At 42.8% G+C, this 18,516-nt stretch overlaps 1 protein-coding gene across 2 annotated transcripts in view; it reads left to right on the forward strand.

Annotated features, from left to right (window-relative positions):
• schip1 (schwannomin interacting protein 1) overlaps nucleotides 1-18,516 on the forward strand; it is a 763,480-nt gene that overhangs the window by 73,358 nt on the left and 671,606 nt on the right. The window lies entirely within an intron of this gene.

Consider the following 18,516-nt stretch of genomic DNA (forward strand, 5'->3'; position numbering starts at 1 on the left):
TCTGCCTCTCTCTCCACAGATGCTGCCTGACCTGCTGGACATTTCCAGCACTTTCTATTCTTATTTCAGATTTCCAACAGCTGCAGTATTTTGCTTTTATTTTAATGAAAAATTCTCTTGATTTTGGTGGGTTGCAGAGATGGCCTGAAAGGAGCAGCAATGGAAATACTCAAGTGGGCAGTAACATTAGACTGGGGTCAGAACAGCACACTGTTGAGAGGCCAGCATGAATCTGGAGAATTGAACCCTGATTTTAACCTAACTTGTTCAGCGAGAACAGGGCAGGTATGGGTCAAACACCTGTTGTACACCTTGCTCATGTCATGCAGGCCCCAAGAATGAGACACATTGGTTTTGTCATATGAATATTGATTTTGAACTGTTGCTGGAGCGAGGAAATGACTTGTTGAACAGATCAGCCGTGGCTAGAAAAAAGCAGATGGTGCTTGTGTAGACAAAGGACCATTCCCTGACACACTCAACCCACAATGGAGGTTGATCACCTGACAGTGAGGGGGTAGGGAAGCACATTCCGGGGTCTGCTGGGGTGTTGCAATCCACAGGGACCAGGACTGGTTGGACCAGCTGGGCACATGACTGGCTGTTCCAGGGTTTTTTGAACTAGCCACAGAGTTTTAACTCAGAAAGACTGTTTGTTCCTACACTGAGAAGATCTCTCTCCTGTCTGCTCCCTTCTCTTTCTCACAAGCCTCTGAATCCACTGAAGACACATGAACCCCAAGAGAGAAAAGTCTCCTACAGTGAACAAGGTTTAAGAAGAATACTGGGCTCCAAAGAAAAGCGAGATCTACCTACAATCAAGGACTCCACAGTGAGTTATCAGAACCGTAACAACAACTCTTCAGATATTGCCTCAAACTTTTCCACTCTATTTTTCTTCTGCTCTTTTCTGTCTCTATTTGCATGCGTTTTTCATGCATGCATACTAGCGTGGGCACGTCATGTATCCGTCGGCATCGAGTTTAAGTTCAAGTTTCATAAATTTCACTTTTCTTCTTTAAACCTAAGAAAACCTGTTTGTGCTGGTTTCTTTGCCTTACAATTGAAAAACGTTGAACAAGGATTCATCAAGGGGGAGCTACAAACATGGTGTGTTTAAAATTAAATCCTGTTACGGTAAGACCAGGTGAAGGCTGAGAGGGTCCCCTAAACGCCTTTCTCACCTGGTCATAATACACGATTTCATGCGCCTTTGTGGAGCATTTGTTAGGTCGGCTGTAAAGCAGGCGTCTGACCTGAACCCGTCATTAGGTTAAAATAACCCACTTGATGCCAGTGAGGGAAAGAATCCGACATTTATTTGTATGTAATTTACATTGCTGCACCCCATTCAGGTGCAACAACCAGAAAGAGGCATACATGAAATTAGGGCATGGAGGAGTGAAGATGAATGTCCATTTGTCCTGTGCACAGCACACATTGTTTAAGTGCCATTTGGGGAGTAAATGCAAGAAAATCCACCCTTCTTTGCTCATATGCAAGGAATCAATACAAAGAAACCTACATCTTTTAGGCAATAGTAGAGGTAAGCAATAGATGGCACTATTTACACTGCTATTCATCCTTAGAAAGCAGTATTGTGAGCTGTGTAGAATGTACAGCATGTTTTACTATTGCACCGCAAAACTGATGTTTGACAACTAAGTGTATCTTTGAATGAAGCTGCTGCAAATTGTGATTCAGTAAAGATGCTCTTGCTATCTATATATGTACAATTCAATTAAGGTTGCTTGTCGGAACATTTCACTTGGTAACATTGTATATTATGGTTCAGTTTGCTCTTTAGACACGGTGGGCTGGATTTTACCAGCCCCTCGATGCCATGGATGTTGGCGGGAAGGCCTGTAAAATACTTACGGGAGCGGCCCACCACGACCCATGACATGGATAAGGCCCCGCCACATATTTCTGGCGGAGGCAAGGCCTCGGTGCAGCCCCCCCATCACCAAGCGGCGGGGCCTTCATTTCAATATTAAAATGGATTAAAATAAATGTTAATAAACTTACCTGGACTGGCAGCCATCCCACGCCAATATTATGGGCGCTGGCCGCAACTTGCGTGCCTTTGGAACTCTGAATGGAGTTCTGAGGCGAGACACTGGTGGGGAGGGGGGAGGAGTGCAGATTTCATGGTGGGAGCAGTGGGGGAGCGGGGAAAACACTTTTTATTGGCTTTGGGGATGGTGGGAAGGGGTTGCAGGGCAAATGTTATAAGGTTGGGTGGAGGGGGAGGTTTGCAATGGCAATAGATTTTGTTCAGGGACGGTGGCCCTAAAACAGACATTCGGTGGGGATGGGGTTTAAAGGGCCTCCAGGTTGAAAAACATTTTAATAACAAATGTACACAAATTCCCCTTTAAATATTACAATTTCATCTAAGGGCTTGAAGCCCTCTAAAAATAGCGCTGATGGCACCGGATGACATTGCCGGGGAGGCAGCCGCCCCCTCTATGTTATCGGGGGCGGCCGCTCTGCCCCCTCCATTTAAGTGAGTCCCCGTGCGTAATATTGCGGGGGTTCTCGGCGGCACTTCCATATCGAAAGGCTGCCAACTTCACAGCTGCGCTGATAAAATTCAGCCCCAGTAAATTTTGTTATCGTTCTACCAAATGTACACAACGTATAGCAAACATCTGGATATCGCTACAGAGAGTGATTTGTCTGATGGCCTCCAAATTTTGGGAGGAAAGATGTGAATTTGGTGTATTTATCTTCAAAATCTGAATTGTTTTCTTTGTCCTCAAGCGTCAATTGCAGGTATAATTAAATCATTGCTGTTTGCTTCTGAATGATAGGCAGGACAATGGTGTTTCTAGTTGTAGCTATATTCTAGTGTCCCTAATGTAAACTGGCACTGTAATATGAGCATGATGTTAATAATGCTCCTCCATCTTTTGTATCTCCCTTATTATGTTTTATCTCCAAAACTCACCCCCATTGTTCCATGTTCCAGCTATTTACAGCTAACCTGAATGGGTTCATCACTTATTATCTGTTTAATTAGAGATGCTTTTCCATTCGTCTTTCAGATAATCCTCTTAACGCCTTTTTATTTGGTTTGCATTTTGATATTATGCACTTTACATTTATGAGCCTATTAGCTGTTTGTTGTGTCAGTATGTCTTGCCCTGGTTATAAGGAGCATAAAGGGCTAATACATATAATTCAATTTGGAAGGAGTGGTCACAGAGTTTTGTGTTGATGATGATTTAAATGCCTTTTAGCCAGTACCATGTGTCATATCTATTTGTATGTTTTCTAAACCTATAAACCCATAAAATTGGCATGTTCTTGGGGTCGTACTCAGGGGAAGGATTGACAAAGGCTCTAGAAGCTAGTATGAAACCATTTTGCTGGACTTCAACCACAGTTGTGCTGCACGGGAAAGCTTTGAAAGCTCTGAGCCCACCCTTTCTGATCTGACCCCTTGCCGTGTATTCACTATACCCTCTGACCTTCCCCTCTCTGATGCTGAACGTTCTGTACTCAGCAAAGGACTCAGTTTTATCCCCTTACGCCCCCACCTCAATGAGTTTTGTGCTCGGCATGACGTTGAGCTCTTCTTCTGTCGCCTTCGTCTCTGTGCTTATTTCTTTGACCAGGAGTCCTCCCCCCGACCAGCAGACCCATTCACCCGCCTCCAGCGTTCTCCCTCTACCAGGACCCCTCCCTCTGGCCTCTTACCCGCTCTTGATCTTTTCATTGAAAATTGTCGGCGAGACATCAGCCGTCTCAATTTCTCTGCCCCCCTCACTCACTCTAACCTGGCCCCCTCTGAACATGCCGCCCTCCGTTCTCTCAGGTCTAACCCCAACATTGTTATCAAGCCTGAAGATAAGGGTAGTGCTGTTGTTGTTGACCTCTTCCTTGCAGAGGCTCAGCGACAACTTTCAGACACTTCTTCCTACTTCCCCCTGGACCATGACCCCAATCCAAACATCAAGCCACTGTCCACAGAACTGTCACTGATCTTATTTCCTCTGGAGAACTTCCCTGTACAGCTTCCAACCTCATAGTCCTGCAACGCTGGACAGCCCACTTCTACCTCCTTCCCAAAATCCACAAACAGGACCGTCCTGGCAGACGCATTGTTTCAGCCTGATCCTGCCCTACTGAACTTATTTCTTCCTATCTTGACTATCTTTTCTCCCCTGGTCCAGTCTCTTCCCACCTACATCCGTGACTCTTCTGACGTCCTACGCCATTTTGATAATTTCCAGTTTCCTGGCCCTAACCACCTCCTCTTCACGATGGATGTCAAATCTCTCTACACCTCCATCCCCACCAGGACGGTTTGAGGGCTCTCCGCTTCTTCCTTGAACAGAGGCCCAACCAGTCCCCATCCACCACCACCCTCTTCCGCCTGGCTGAACTTGTTCTCACATTGAACAACTTCTCCGTCAACTCCACTCACCTCCTTCGAGTAAAAGGTATTGCCCTGTGTACTCGCATAGGGGGTAGTTATGCCTGTCTTTTTGTGGGATATGTCGAACATTCCTTGTTCCAATCCTACTCAGGCCCCCACCCCCAACTGTTGTTCTGGTACATTGATGACTGTATCGGTGCCATTTCCTGCTCCCGCTCTGAACTAGAAAACGTTATCAACTTTGCTTCCAATTTCCACCCTTCTCTCACCTTCAAATGGTCCATCTCCAACACTTCCCTTCCTTTCCTCAACCTCTCTGTCTCCATCTCTGGGGATAGGCTATCTTCTAATATTCATTATAAGCCCACCGACTCCCACAGCTACCTCGACTACACTTCTTCACACCCTGCCTCCTGTACGGACTCCATTCTATTCTCCCAGTTTCTCCGTCTCCGACGCATCTGCTCTGATGATGCTACCTTCCACGACAGTGCTTCTTATATGTCTTCCCTATTCCTCAACCGAGGATTCCCCCCCACTATGATTGACAGGGCTCGCAACCATGTCAGACCCATTTCCCGCACCTCTACTCTCACCACTTCCCCTCCCTCCCAGAACTGCGACAGGGTTCCCCTTATCCTCACTTCCCACCCCACCAGCCTCCACATCCAAAGGATCATCCTCCGCCACATCTCGCGTGATGCCACAACCAAACGCATCTTCCCCTCCCTTCCCCTGTCAGCATTCCGAAGGGATCATTCCCTCCATGACTCCCCCGTCCACTCCTCCATTACCCCCACCACCTCGTCCCCTTCCCAAGGCATCTTCCCCTGCAATCGCAGGAGGTGTAATACTTGCCCATTTACCTCCTCTCTATCCAAGGCCCCAAACACTCCTTTCAGGTGAAGCGGCGATTTACTTGTACTTCTTTCAATGTAGTATACTGTATTCGCTGCTCACAATGTGGTCTCTTCTACACTGGGGAGACCAAATGCAGATTGGGTGACCGCTTTGCGGAACACCGCCACTCAGTCCGTAAGCAAGGCCCTGAGCTTCCGGATGCTGGCCATTTAAACCGCCCCCTGCCACCCCGGCTCTCACGCTCACATCTCTGTCCTGGGATTGCTGCAGTGTTCCAACAAACATCAACGCAAGCTCGAGGAACAGCATCTCATTTACCGATCAGGCATACTACAGCCTGTGGACTGAACATTGAGTTCAATAATTTCAGAGCGTGACGGGCCCCCCCCCTTTTTATGTTTAGTTATTTTTTTCTTTTTTCTTTTTTAGTTGTTTTTATTTGGTTATTTTATTTTAGTTTTTTTAGTTTGGTTGGTTTGTTTCTACTGGGCCTACCCACTGTTTCTGTTTTTTTTAAAGTTTTGTCTTTCAGCACACCATTAATATATCGTTTGCCTTTGTTCCATGACCTTCTGGTCAGTTATTCTCTGTGACCTTGTCCGATCAACACCTCTTTTGTTATCTCTTGTCCCACCACCCACCACCCCCCCACACCCCCGCTTTACTTGCTTAAAACCTTTTACATTTCTAATATTTGTCAGTTCTGAAGAAGGGTCATTGACCTGAAACGTTAACTCTGCTTCTCTCTCCACAGATGCTGCCAGACCTGCTGAGTATTTCCAGCATTTCTTGTTTTTATCACAGTACTCCAAATGTGGTCTCACCAAAGCCTTGTACAGCTGCAGCAAAACTTCCTGACTTTTATATTTCATTCCCCTTGCAATAAACTCCAACATTCCATTTGCTTTCCTTATCACTTGCTGTACCTGCATAAGGCACTATACAACTGCAAGGCTTTGCTTTATTGCTGGGCATTTGCATAGCATGAATGTTCCTTGACACTTACTAGCCCAAGCCTAAATGTTGTTCAGGTTTTGCTGCATGTGGGCATGGAATACTTCATTATCTGTGGAGTTGTGAATGATACAGAACACTGTGCAATCATTTGTGAACATCCCCACTTCTGACCTTATGATGGATGGAAGGTCATTGATGAAGCAGCTGAAGATGGTTGGGCCTAGGATACTACTCTGAGGAACTTCTGCAGCAATGTCCTGGGACTGAGGCGATTGGCCTCCAACAACCACAGCCATCTTCCTTTGTGTTCAATATGACTCCAACCAGTGGAGAGTTTTCCCTTTGATTCCCATTGACTCCATTTCTAATAGGGCTCTTTGATGCCACACTCAATTAAATGCTGCATTGATATCAAGGGCAGTTACTCTCATCTCAGCTTTGGAAATCAGCTCTTTTGTCCATGTTTGAATCAAGGCTGTGATGAGGTCTGGTGTCGAGTGGCCCTGGCAGAGTCCAAACTGAGAATAATTGAGTAGGTTGTTGCTGAGTAAGTGCTGCTTGAGAGCACTGCCAGCAACATCGTCCATCACACAGTTAGTGATCGAGAGTAGACTGAAGGGGCATTAATTGACTAAATTGGAATTGTCCTGCTTTTTGTGGGCAGTACAGGTAGATGCCAGTGTTGTAGCTATACTGGAACAGCTTGGCTTGGGGCACAGCTAGTTCTGGAGTACATGTCTTCAGTACTACAGCTGTGATGTTGTCAGGGTCCATAACCAGTGTGCTCAGCCATTTCTTGATGTCACATTTAGTGAATTGAATTGGAAGAAGACTGGCTTTTATGATGGTGGGGACCTCAGGAGGAGGTCAAGATGGATCATCTACTTGGTGCTTTGGCTGAAGATGGTTGCAAACACTTCAGCCTTGGCCTTTGCACCAGTGTGCCATCACTTGAGGATGGGAATATTCAGGGAGCCTCCTCCCCCCATTTTTTGTTCAATTCTCCACCAAAATATATAACTTGATGTGGCAGGACTGAAGAGCTTTGATGGATGTGGGATTGCTTAGCTCTGCCTATAGCATTCTGCTTCCACTTGCATGATGTCCTGTGTTGTAGTTTCACCAAGTTCACACCTCATTGTTAGATACGCCTGCTGCTGCTCATGGCAGGCTCTTCTACACTCATCATTGAAACAGGGTCAGTCCCTGGCTTAAAGGTTGGAGTGAGGAATATGCTGGGCCATGCGTTTCAGATTATTGTTGAATACAGTTCTGCTGCTGATGCCTCACAACGTCTCATGGGTGCCTACTTTTGAGCTGCTAGCTCTGTCCCATTTAGCACTGTGGTAGTGCCACACAACACAATGTAAAGGTGGGACTTTGTCTCCACAAGCACTATGTGATAGTCACTCCTACCAATACTGTCATGGACAGATGCATCTGAGACTGATATATTGCTGAGGATGAGGTCAAGTAATTTTGTCTCTTGTATTGGTTCTCCGACCACCTGCTACCATCCGAGTCTGGCAGTCAGGACTTGGCTAGCTCAGTCAGTACTGGTGCTACTGAGGCAGTGCTGGTGTTGGACATTGAAGTCCCCCACGCAGAGTACATTTTGTACCCTTGCTGCTTTCAGTGCTTCTCCATGAAGGAGTACTGATTCATCAGTTGAGGGAGAGTAGTAGGTAATGATCAGCAGGAGGTTTCCTTGCACATATTTGATCTGATGCCATGAGATGTCATCAGTTCCAGAGTCAATGTTGAGGACTCCCATGGTCACTCCCTGTCAACTGTATACCACTATTCTGCCATTCCTCATGGGTCTGTCCAGCCAGTGGGGCTGAGTATACACAGGGATAGTGATGGAAGCATCTGAGACGGTTGAAAGGTATGATTCTGTGAGTATGACTATGTCAGACTGTTACTTGACTAGTCTCTGGGATGGCTCTCCTAATTTTGGTACAAGATGCTAGTGATGAGGGCTGCAAGGTCAACTGAGCTGGGTGTGCCTTTGTCGTGTCAGAATCCAATGCCTAAGTCAATGCCTGGTGATCCATCCAGTTTTATTTTATTATTACAATTTTAGTCAAAGAGTTAGGCTTTAATAAGCATCTTAAAGGAGGAGGGATAGGTAGAGAGGCGGAATGGTTCAGGGAGGGAATTCCAGCGCTGCACACTGAAGGCTTGGCTGCTAATTGTGGAGAAATGAAAATTGGGGATGCACAAGAAGCCAGAATTGGAGGAGCACAGAGATCTCAGAGGGTTGTCGGGCTGAGGAGGTTACAGAGATAGAAAGGGGTGAGGCCAAGGAGGAATTTGAAATCAAAGATGAAAATTTTAAAATTGAGGCTTTTCCAGACCTGGAGCAATTGTAGGTCTGCAAGCACAGGGATGATGGATGAACATGACTTGAGTTGGGATGCAGGCAGTAGAGAGTTTTGAATGAGCTCAAGTTTATTGAGGGTGCAAAGTGGAATCCACTGATGATTGCATTTTCAAATATACTTTTGAAAATACACAGTAGGCAAGTCAGCACCAGCAGAAAATAATATATAATGTAATATTTCAGGTTTAGACACGTCTTCAGAACCCATTTGATGTAGAGTCTCAGTATCAGAGCTGTAAGGTAAGTTCCACCAAAATGCAAACCATATTTTAAAAAATGTACTTGCTTCTAATCTGTGCCTGACGAGGGAGTAATAAAGCAGCCATTCCTGTTATTCCTGCTTGTAAGAATAGTTCTTTCTGCCCAGATTTCTTCTATTCCACATTCAACTAGCTTCAATCTTTGAAAGCATCTGGAAATAAATGTTAATTGCTGAATAGGTCCAGACAGCACAGATTCCATTATGACCAATGTATGGCTGAATAATATTTACTTTAGTAACTAGCTGCGCAAACACAAGATTGCTGAATAGAAAAGTAGGGGCATGAATAGAACAAGGTCTCTAGGCTATTGATTTACAAGGGATAAAAATTGCTACATACAAAATGTCATAGAGTGTAAACTAGGAATAAGCAGACAGGCCAGTATTTATCTGCATGATGAGACTCAATGTCCTGTGGTTCTGTAAGCCAGCTAGCTTCAGAGAGATAAGTCTGTGAAGGTTGTCGAAGCCTGCATTCAGCAGTGTCGACTCAAAGCACACTGAATCTGACAAGGTTTTGCTATCTTGTCAGATATTTGTTTGTTTGTGTTCTGATCCTGGAGCATGAAGTAGTTAATCTTTACAAAAATGATTGTTCTCTCTCAGTGTGCCTTTTATAAGAAACCTGCTGGAAGATGGTGCTTAGACTAGATTAAAAATTCATTAGTATTGCATTAGAGGAGGCCCTTGGCATCACTTGAACAAACCAGATTTATAGTCAGGGCTTGTGCTCCATCACGTCTTTTGATCCATGGATGGCAGTTTCTGTGAGCAAATCAGGTGAAAATCTTAAACAAGAATAACAGTCTTCAAAGCCATTGTGCAGCTTCTGTTTGGTTTCCTGTATTAAAATTATATTTTAGGGCCTCAAGAGACTATTGGCTGCTGTCTGACTGGTAACGTGTGTATTACTGCCTTTCTCCTAGCCTGAGACCTTTATCGCCATGTTTACACCACAACAGAGCAGTTCAATTGCTCTATATGCTACAGATCCTCACACTATAATGCAGATCATGTTGATGTAGGAGAATTACATGCAGTACTGTTGAAATGCAATGAAATTTTGGGCACAGAGCTTCATTCAGCACCATGGATAGCTCTGGACAGCAGTCGACTGAATGGGAGAACACCTGTGAAAAACATTCAGATGCAGTAAGTTTTAACAAGTGCAGCTAAATAGTGCACAGGTAGTTTTTAAAAAATTTAATTTGTCTTAATAAATGCTTTGTAACTTATTTTTTTGTTTCTCTTTCAAATTAAAATTTTCAAACCAGTAACATAATTAGGGCATCTGACAGCTCTCTGAATCTATCTAGTGGACAAATGCAAAGCCCTTCATCACTCTCTCTGCTGTTGACAGTTCTCTATATAGATAATAGAATATGGTTCTCGTTTTATGTCTGTCTAATGTTGTATTCATATAACAAGCTGCTTATTTTTCATATAATGAAATGTATACCAAAACATATTTTTTATCAAATGTTATTTTAAAAAGTGTAGAATTTTGAATTCTGTGGCAGTTATCACAAATGTCACATTTTTGAAGAAACCCTTTACTAACAACATTTTTCATTATACCTTGTACACCAATAGGATTGTCACTAAAGTGCAATGAATTTGGTATTGGAAATAACTTTTAGCAGGTGGTTGTTGAATCCAGATGGTAAGTTATCTCCATTTGTCTGAACCTAACAGCAGTTTTAAATCATGATGATTATCAGCTTCATTCTTATGCAGTTTAGCTAATCTTTACAATTCAGTATCTGGATGGTTCTTGCAACCTGTCGTTACTATGGGTGCAATTTTTGTTTATTTCAAGGGAAAATGTTGTTGATGGGAAAGATCACTGAAGTGCTAGTGTTGCATTAACACAATCAATGGACCAGTTTCAATGTATTCTCTATCAAGATGGGCATGAGAGTCTGTGGGCCAGTTGAGTTTAGTGTCAGCATTCTTCAGGCTAGTCTTCAACTGCTCACTTGAGTTTGAAAGAGTGTTTCTTGGTATTCTAAGGATTATGTAGAATTAATTTGGTTTCTATCTTATATTCAAAGCTCCAACAGAGAATAACAAGTAACTCACCTGTAGGTTTTTTTTTATTTTTGTATTAGTTGGTCCAATAGGGGTAAATGCAGAAATAGTTGAAGTCTATCAATTCAATTAAATGGAAATTCATAAAATTACCCCTGCTAAAAGCACAGTAAGACCTACAGAATTTCTGATTGGTACCTCAGAGCCTCTTGAAGTTCTAATGCATCCCTCGACAGTTCTGATGCATGAGATAATGATTAACTCTGCATTAGAAGCTCTGTATTCACACTATACCCCAAGTAAACAGTCTATCTGTGAGGTAGTTTATTTGGGCAGAAACCATTGTTTGTAAAGATTCATAAGTGTGGGCTCTTGAATTAATGCAGGATGTTGTGCTGCAGCATTTGAGTAAAAACTATTTGTTTCGTACAATTACAAAATGACCTGGTGAGTTATAGCCTTGAGTTCTGATAATCCTGACAATAATTTCCAACTGTACTACTTGCATGTAGTTGTTTGTGCCACAGGAAGAGCAAATAAGGACTTTAAATATAATGTCCAGATTTTGAGGTCAGTGGCAAAGGAACAATGCTCGCCTATCATCATGCTGATAGCTGCCTACAAACGTTTGGTGAGTTCTTCAATGGCAGCTTATGCTATCCAGAGATTATATACAGCACAGTGCCCTCGAGGGCATCTGTGAGCAGGGCAAAAAACACAGATGCTCTTCAACCAATCAGATTGAACAATTCACACTGAAACATAGGGTTCAATTTAGTCGAGCTGGAGGGGGTCCCGGCGTTGCACCGTCAGCCCTGCAGAATCCCCCCCAGCGCGATTCAATGGCGCTTGGGCAGAAAACAACCCGGCGCCAGGATCCCCATCCCTTTAAGGAAGGCCTTCTTCAGCTTTTTCTGCCCTGACTGAATTGTGGTGCAACGGGAAGGCGACAGGCCCTCCATTCCCTGCCTTCCATCGCAGTTCTATGGGCACTCCATCCCCCTCCCCCTCCCCCCCCCTCGCCTTCTAGCTGTCTCCGAGGGGCTCATTAAATTCAGCCACAAAGTCTAAACCAGGACGTATAACCTATTGTAAATTGTGTACAGAAAGCAAAATAAAGATCGGCAACGAAAGAAAGGATTAAGATAGAGAGATATATAAGAGACACACAGGAACATTTTTTAAAAATTGTTTTAAAAATCCAAATCTAATTAAATTCTGAAGAAATGAGACTGTGCAAATGTAAAATTGAATTTTCAGGGCCAGAAAGGTTGTTTGGCAATAATTATCACACTATTAAATATTCACCTACTCCTAAGTGCAAAAGTCCTAACATTTCCTGCTGCATTTAGTGAGTAACCAGTGGTTTAGTAACATAATTTCATGTCATTATATTGATTTCAGTTCAAGTCTATTGGTAAGGACTTTTAGGGTGGTGCCGATGGAGGAGTGGGGGTATGTCTGACAGCAACGTATGAATTTCTGCATTCAGCTGTGCATGTGTGGATGCCAGAAGTTGCCGTCTGATTTATTCTGTAATAACGGTAAGTGCTGTTAACTTCACTGTTATTCTTAAAGCAAATTTTGGCCCAATGTGTTTATACTTCTGACTAAACATAGGAAACATGCTACCCAAGAGTATGTAAATGTTGAGGTAGTCTGAATGAATATGCAGACTGTAGGAAAGGTAGGGCAAGCATTTGGAAAGTCTTGAAGATGGAAGCAATCAATAAAGTCATTCAGATTTTTGTAGCTTTGCAGTATAACCTTGCTTCTTTATTGTGATTGAACACACTGCAGTACAATATAGAACCATACCATAGTTTATCTACCAAAGAAATGTATGATCAATTCAGAAACAAACTATGTTATTTGTACAGACTAGTGAATTGATCAAGATAACAGAGTCTATTGTGAAATGAATGTAAGTAGTTTGAGAAGTTTCTGGGAATTTAGAAGAAAACCGTCATGTGACCCAGCAAAGTCAAATAGATCAGTAGAACAACTGAGTCACATTCAGATGATGGATTTATTTTCAATAAATTAAATACTTTTGTTTTACACAAAACACCAATAGCAAGCTGATTTTCTATTTGTAATTGTACATTATTTGTGGGATTCTTCATTCACCAGTAAGAGAACTTCAGTGTAAATCCACTTTTTGGATGGAATGGTATATTGAAACAAGCTATTAGCCTCTCACCTCTAGAACCTGTCTTCTAATCCAGAATCAGGTTAACAGAAATGATGGCCCAGAATTTGCAGTTGTGGTGATGGTGAAACTGTCAGTGTTGGCCATCATTACTGAGTAAAACTAACAACAATTAGCATCTGCATGGCAGCAGTTTAACGCAGAAATCTGGAAGTTTCTGTCAGGGATGTCCTGCTCCTCCACCCGATTTACTAATTCAATCTTAGCAAATGCAATCAGCACAGAAACCAGTGATTTGATGTGAACTTAAATTGTTTATGCAGTATTCTCGCTTTAAAAACCATTGAAAATGTTATGCCTTGTTGGTTGAAGTGCAACTGAGTTTTTAATGGTGTACTGAGACATAATTACAGCAGAATATTCTCTCAGGCCCTTAAAAACTGTTTTTAGATGTCTGGAGTGCTAGTTCCTGTATTCCATGATTTAAAAAATTATTAATTCTTTGAAATAATAAAAATGTTTTTAAAGTTTGTTTATAGTATTTTAGCTTCTACCTTAATCCCATGTATTTGTTCTATTTTTATTTCACTGTCTGAAAAATGAATTAACAGCGAATGATAATCAGTGCTCTTTACTTCCTGGTTTGCTGTCTGTGAGAATCCTCCAGTCTGATTGGCTATTCAGCCTGCTTGATGGCTTTGCTATTCCTGGACACCAGAGAGCCCCTATAGTTGGCGCTAGAATGAAATTGACTTCGTAATAGGGGAAACCGGCATGACAGAGCTCACTACATATTTGTAGACAGCTCTCCTCAAGGTCATCGATGAGCACTATCCATTTGCTGCTGACCCAAAAAACAGGTCTCTATGTTATCTGCTGTCAAGAATTTGCATGTGAATTAAGTTTAGGCAGTCTTAACAGTTCTTTCTGGACATCCAACCCACCAAAGTTTGTCTAACTTGCTACTGGATTGGAAATCTCACTCTGAGAAGCCACAGATTGACTGGAGAGAGGAGTTGAATCTTTCACACCAGCACAGTATTCTTCAAGCAAAGACTGGGTTGAAGCACCAGAGTGCTCAATATAGGGAGTTTTACTGGGTATCAAACCAAGTTATACTTTACCTGGAGTTCTTGATGATGACACTGAGGGCTGAATTTTCCTGGCCCCATGAAGATAGGGTCCAGTGTAGGTGGGGGGGGGAGCCAGAAAAATAGGGGGAAGCCACATTTGGGTGGCTCCTTGAAGCAGTCCCACCTCCGAGGGTATTTCTCAGGGGTGGGCTGAGGACAGGGTCCCTGCTCCATAGAGGCAGGCAGTGAATTAGAACAATTAGGGCCTCATTTAGGGGCCAGTTTACAATGGTGGGAGGCCAGGAGGACATCAGAGCCAGAGGCTTCATGTTTCAATGACAGAGTGTGCAAGGCCGTAACCACATCCGAAACCAATCTTGTGGAGGGGTTTCCCTTCCACCCCGATGGCACTACCAGCTTTGGGCCTCTTCATTTGCTTACTTCTCTGTGGGCAATGAAGGGTACCTCCATGTTGAGGTGCCCTCACGATCGCCTTTCTGCCTCAGGAGCGCCCCAACTCTTCCAGTGGGGCTGTCGACCATTCAGTGCTGTGGGACCTCTGATTGGGCCTCCAGCCTCAGGAACCCACCCGCCGGCTTTATTAAGATAGCAAACGCTGAGGTGGCCAATTAGGAGGCAGCCTCCCGGAAGGCTGTGCCAGCAGGCACACTGATGACATGGGCGGACTGCGGACCCCCATATGGGTCGCAGTCTTGATAGGCGCCGGAAAATTCAGTCTTGAGTGTCAAAAATGGTATTAACAACCCTCACGGCAATTATTACAATTATTTGCATAATTTTTTTTCATCCACTATGAAGAAGGCTTCGAGAAGTCTTGGATGGAACATAAACACTGGCATGGAATATTTGTTCCGAATGGACTATTTCTGTGCTCTACATTGTATGTAATTCTATATAAATAAATAATATAAATTCACATTTTGTAATGTATATTGGAACTGTATTGTTGTGCCTCAGTTGCCAGTCGAATCTATTCAGTTAAAAGATATACAAAGTACGTATAGGGCAGTGAACTTAAAAGGAAAGGTTGATGAAAATGCAAGGAAGCAAAATAAAGAAGTGAGGATTGTAGAAGTATTGCAGTAAAAGAAGGTCAATGGTAGGGAAACTATTAGAGAAAATTCTGAAGGAGAGAATCTATCACCACTTGGAGAGGCAAAATTTGATTAGGAATAGTCAGCATGGCTTTGTCAGAGGGAGGTCATGCCTAACAAATTTGATTGAATTTTTTGAGCATGTGACCAGGTGTGTAGATGAGGGTAGTGCAGTTGATGTAGTTTACATGGATTTCAGCAAAGCCTTTGACAAGGTCCCACATGGGAGACTTATCAAGAAAGCAAATGCACATGGGATACAAGGTAACTTGATAAGGTGGATTCAAAATTGGCTTAGCTGTAGGAGACAGAGAGTGATGACAGACGGCTGTTTTAGTGACTGGAAGCCAGTGTCCAGTGGCGTATCACAGAAAACTGTGCTGGGTCCCCTATTGTTTGTCATTTATATAAACGACATAGATGACTATGTGGGGGGTAGAATCAGTAAGTTTGCGGATGACACAAAGATTGGCCGAGTGGTTTTAACAGTGAGGTTGAGTGTCTTGGGTTACAGGAAGATATAGATGGGATGGTCAAATGGGCAGAAAAGTGGCAGATGGAATTTAACGCTGAAAAGTGTGAGGTGATACACTTTGGAAGGAGTAATGTGATACGAAAGTATTCAATGAATGGCCTGACACTGGGAAGTTCCGAGGAACAAAGGGACCTTGCCATGTTTGTCCATAGATCTCTGAAGGCAGAAGGGCAGGTTAATAGGGCGGTGAAAAAGGCATATGGGACACTTGGCTTTATCAATCGAGGCATAGATTACAAAAGCAGGGAGGTCATGTTGGAGTTGTACAGAACTTTGGTAAGGCCACAGCTGGAGTACTGTGTGCAATTCTGGTCGCCACATTATAGGAAGGATGTGATTGCATTGGAGGGGGTGCAGAGGCGATTCACCAGGATGTTGCCTGGGATGGAACATTTAAGCTATGAAGAGAGGTTGGATAGACTTGGGTTGTTTTCACTGGAGCAGAGAAGACTGAGGGGTAACCTGATCGAGGTGTACAAGATTATGAGGGCCATGGACAGAGTGGATAGGGAGCAGCTGTTCCCCTTAGTTGAAGGGTCAGTTATGAGGCGACACAAGTTTAAGGTGAGGGGCGGGAGGTTTAAGGGGGACTTGAGGAAGAACTTTTTTACCAAGAGGGTGGTGATGGTTTGGAATGCCATGCCTGGGAGGGTGGTAGAGGCGGGTTGCCTCACATCCTTTAAAAAGTACCTGGATGAGCACTTGGCACGTCATAACATTCAAGGCTATGGGCCAAGTGCTGGCAAATGGGATTAGGTAGACAGGTCAGGTGTTTTAATGTATCAGTGCAGACTCGATGGGCTGAAGGGCCTCTTCTGCACTGTATTATTCTATGATTCTGTGAAGATTAACTCAAAGGTTAATACATTCACTGAGATAATAAAAAGGAGCAAACACAGTATGAGAATATTTCTTTATATTTATACATTAATTTTAGATTTGGGGTTAACTATCTGACAGCACTTATTGCATTAAAAGGTGTTTCTCGCTCAGAAATTGATACATGTCATAGAAATAAACAGGAAGGGTTATGCATTTTGGAACTTGATCAATAGATTTAGAACAATATGATTACGTGATCACTATTTTTTTTAAAGTATCAGCAACATTGTAGTCATCAATTGAGTAAAGTAGACATGCAGTTAATAGAGACCTAGAGCATGTATGCTGGACCGAGTTGGTTTGTTTCTGCCTCTGGCACAAAGATTAATTGCTATCCATAGAATACCACATCATAGTCTGGCAATGACAATCGGAAAAAGAGTCAAAGAATTATTCATTCATTCAATTTATTTGGTAATGTGCATCAGGAGAGTAGATAGAGACTATTTAAAATCCCATTTTGTCTGTGCATAACGTGCAGATTTTGTAGACATTCAGTCACCAATGCAAAGCAGAGCCAAATCAGAAAGCGCTCTGAAATTTAACCAGTTATTTATGTCTCCTTAAGTTTTAGAGGGTCATATTTGTAATAATTCTGTGATTCACATACATGTACAATTTAAGGAGATACTGACTTAATGCTTTGTAAATAATATTCTAAGATATTGTATTCTTATATACATATGCACATAGGATTAGGATTTGGTTACACTTCATAGTTAAGGTGTTTACTTTCTTTTTACTCATAAATGGCTTGTGAATTTGTACTGTAGTTAGAAATAATGAAATAGTTAAAGTTGTTCATTCCCAGGATGCTTTAGAGTTTAATGTGTCAGGGTACAATTTATCTGTCTCTGCTGTTTATCTTCTGCTGAAAGTGCAGGATTTGTGACTCCTGCCTGTTGACATTTTGTCAATACAGTGGGCCCAGGATAGCAATAGGAAGCAAGACAATAGCGCCAAGGTGATCAGTTTAGAGATACAGCACTGAAACAGGCCCTTCGGCCCATCGAGTCTGTGCTGACCATCAACCACCCATTTATACTAATCTTACACTAATGCCATATTCCTACCACATCCCCACCTGCCCCTATATTCCCCTACCACCTACCTATACTAGGGGCAATTTATAATGGCCAATTAACCTATCAACCTGCAAGTCTTTGGCATGTGGGAGGAAACCGGAGCACCCGGAGGAAACCCACGCAGACACAGGGAGAACTTGCAAACTCCACACAGGCAGTACCCAGAATTGAACCCGGATCACTGGAGCTGTGAGGCTGCGGTGCTAACCACTGTGCCACCTAGATTACATGCCTAGATGGTAAACAACTTGGAACCTGGTGTTTAGTAGGAACTACTTCATTTCTGAGAACCTTGTTCCCAATAACTGTGATCAGGATATAATGAATCATCTAGAACTGTGTGCGTGACTAGAGACCTATAAAGATCTTGAGCTTTCCTTCACAATTTGTAGAGAAAGCCCTTGTTAAAAGGATCAACAAAGGTTACATCTCTACTTAGAGAAAAAAAGGGATAATTGTATTTATTTCTCTGTATGTCTACTGCTTGGAGCCAGTGCATGTGTCAAAGACTTGGTTGAACCCAGTAAATGGATTAAGTTACATGTTAGATTCAAATGATCTTACAACATGAAGGCTAAAAAGTGGAGAATTTGACTTTTGTTTGTGGATTATGTCAGCAATGAAAATTTCTTGAAAAAGGTTAGTTTGGAATTGGGGTTTGGTGGGGGGTGGGGAAGGAAGAAGAAGCAAGAAGTTGGCGATTTTGTTTTGGAATCTTTCAAAAGAAACATCCAAATCTCCGTAAATGTGCTTTTACTTTGTTGGACTATCTGTTACGATGTCACCAGAA

The sequence above is a fragment of the Heterodontus francisci genome, chromosome 11 (genome assembly GCF_036365525.1).
Source record: "Heterodontus francisci isolate sHetFra1 chromosome 11, sHetFra1.hap1, whole genome shotgun sequence".
Taxonomy (NCBI): Eukaryota; Metazoa; Chordata; class Chondrichthyes; order Heterodontiformes; family Heterodontidae; genus Heterodontus; species Heterodontus francisci.